Source organism: Gavialis gangeticus, unplaced genomic scaffold, assembly GCF_001723915.1.
Source record: "Gavialis gangeticus isolate Ggan-Ray unplaced genomic scaffold, GavGan_comp1, whole genome shotgun sequence".
Lineage (NCBI taxonomy): Eukaryota > Metazoa > Chordata > Crocodylia > Gavialidae > Gavialis > Gavialis gangeticus.
In genome coordinates, this window is record NW_017729020.1 from 1,529,161 (window position 1) to 1,531,808 (window position 2,648).

The following is a 2,648-nucleotide window of genomic DNA, read 5'->3' on the forward strand; positions in this document are numbered from 1 at the left end:
ATTAGAGAAGCAGACCCATTTTTAGTAAAGTACTTTTTAATATAAGGGGAAGCGATTGTATCTTCATTTCTAGAGTGATGGAAAATAAGTACATTTTTTTTTCAAAAGTGCATGAGTGACTTGGGAGCCCAAGTTCTACCGACTTTCATTGGATTTATGTACTTAGGACATGCAGTAAATGTAAATAGGAGCTTGTTGTGATTATTTAAGGGTCTAAGCAGGTTTGATGCTGAATCCCCATTAACCCCAGTGTGAATTAGGAACCTAACTTCCTTAGGTGCCTTTTGTAAATTTGATCTTTAGAGTCATAACTACATTTTGTGAATCTGGCCCAAAGGGTCTAAGTTTAATTTGAAAATGGAATTACTTGGGCATGTTTGAACATATTATTGTGAATCAAATTCCATACCCAGAAGCCTCTGGTTTTGGAGAGGGTGTGCTCCAGATGTGGACTGAACACAGCCATTTAAGCCCATCACCAATTTAATGCCACATGTGTGATCATAAACACCAGAAAAATGTCTGTCATTAGGTCTTGTTTTACTTAAAAAGCTATGAAATCTACCATGGATCAGAAAGTTGTGCATTGTACTGGATATTATCTCCACTTGAATAGTACAGGAATTGCCAATCAGCTGTTTAGTCAACCATGCATCGGGGGAGGCTATCTCTGGTGTATGAACGATGAGGTAGTTGATTAAAGGAGCTAATAGATTTGTAATGTGAAAATCTAAAATGAGTGAGTAATGGCAAAAGTTCCCAAATGCAGATTGAACACACAGCTTTGGTTCTTGTTGTATTTTTAATAGATGCCTGATGGCATGCATACCTGCCTCCACTGTAGAAACAAAAAAATAACTGAATTCTCCTCTCCAAATGCTTATTCATGTCTCTATAGAGTTCTCAAAGCTCTAGCATATTGTTTTGCAGTTAATATCTTGCCCTTAGAACTGATATTGTGATCCTGCACAGCTCAGTCAGGGGCAGGTGTACAGCCCCACGGACAATGGGGCTGCTCGGGGAGCCCAGCACAGAGATCACAAGCAGGTCCTAAGCCCCAGCACCCATAACACAGGGCACTGCATGGCTGAGATCCAGCTTGATGGTAAATTGACTCAAGACAGTTCAACAACCCAGGACTGATATTGTGATCCCATGTCTTCTGTCACATTCAGTATACTGCAAACATGTGTGTTTAGCAGCTTCACTCTTTTCTTCATAAGCTGGGTTTGGTCCAGAAAAATCAGCAAAGCTCCCAGAAGTATCAAACCTTTAAGAACTTGTGGCTATTGTGAGAGCAGATTCAGCTGTGCTAGGAGATAATGAATGTAACATCCTTACGGATGTTGCAGACCTAATGAAAAATGTCTTGTATTCAAAATCTTGTCTAATCTTGGGCAGCTGAGTGGGTGGAAGGCAGCTGGGAGCTGGAGCCAGAGGCCCATGCACTGAGGCAGGAGCCACCCTGTTGAGGTTTCCTCCGGGCCTGGAGCAATGTGATAACCTGTAAGCTTGGACCATTCCTTATCTTAACAAGGTATCAATAGGAGTCTGTTGAGTGTGGCATCTGAGCACCCCACAGACATGAATGAACTTGACCTTTGACCCCAATGATTTTACAATTAAGAAACTGAGACACAGGCTGATTGAAATGATGTTCAGGGAATATGTGGCAGAGTTCGGGAAGAACCTGTCTCCTGAGTCCTGTGCCTTTTCCTTGGCTACAAGACTTCCTCTTAGCAGGAAGGGTGACTACATTGGTAATATTCCACTTGCCCCATTGTCCATTGTTACTAGAAACAATTGCTGTTTGCACAGAGGAGAGCGGAAAGCCAGCTACCCTCAAACAGCTAGCAGGAAGCATAGGTCAAGCCCAGCACTAGACGGGGACTTCTGGTTTTCCATGCACATAAGAGAAGCGAATCAGAGTCTTGGGACAAGATACATAGAAGATAGAACAAGTGGATACTTAATATTTTTTCCTCCTCTAAGAAAATCCTGCCTTAAATATGGTGGTTCTTTTCTGAACATATTGGGAAAGTTTGTGTGGAATGTAGTCTTTTTAATATACAGTATGAATGGTTCCTCTGTTATCGTGCATATTTCTGAGTTGTAATTAAGCACCTTTAAAAACTACACACAATTAAAGTGTCAGTGCTTTTTGAATACTCTTAATTCCAATAAGCATTGATGCTTTATTCATGAAGAGCATTAAAAAGCACTTAGTCATCCTTGAAAATATACGGATTGTGCATAAGACCGATGCTGAAAGGAAACTGGATGAGGAATAGCAGTAAGAGAGCTGCCGATTGATGGAGAGGGATTTTGTAGTTTCTTAGGCTTCAAAAGCAAGAGAAAATGTCTGTATTAAAAATGATTTCAGATCACATTAGCATCTGACATTAGGCAATTTGGGGGCTGATCCTGCTCAAAGCTAAATTATAGGGGCCTGATGCACAGTTCCCGTGGCTACACTGCAACATCCCTAGCTTGTCAGCAAGACTGAGAGTTGATAGAAATGGGGTAGTTCATGTTTTGCTGCTGTGACAGGTCTTCTGACTTAGGCAGATATTGATTATACTCTGTTTCAGTTTTCTTTGCAACCACCAGAATGAGAAACAACTATTTAAAAAAAAAAAAAAAAAAAA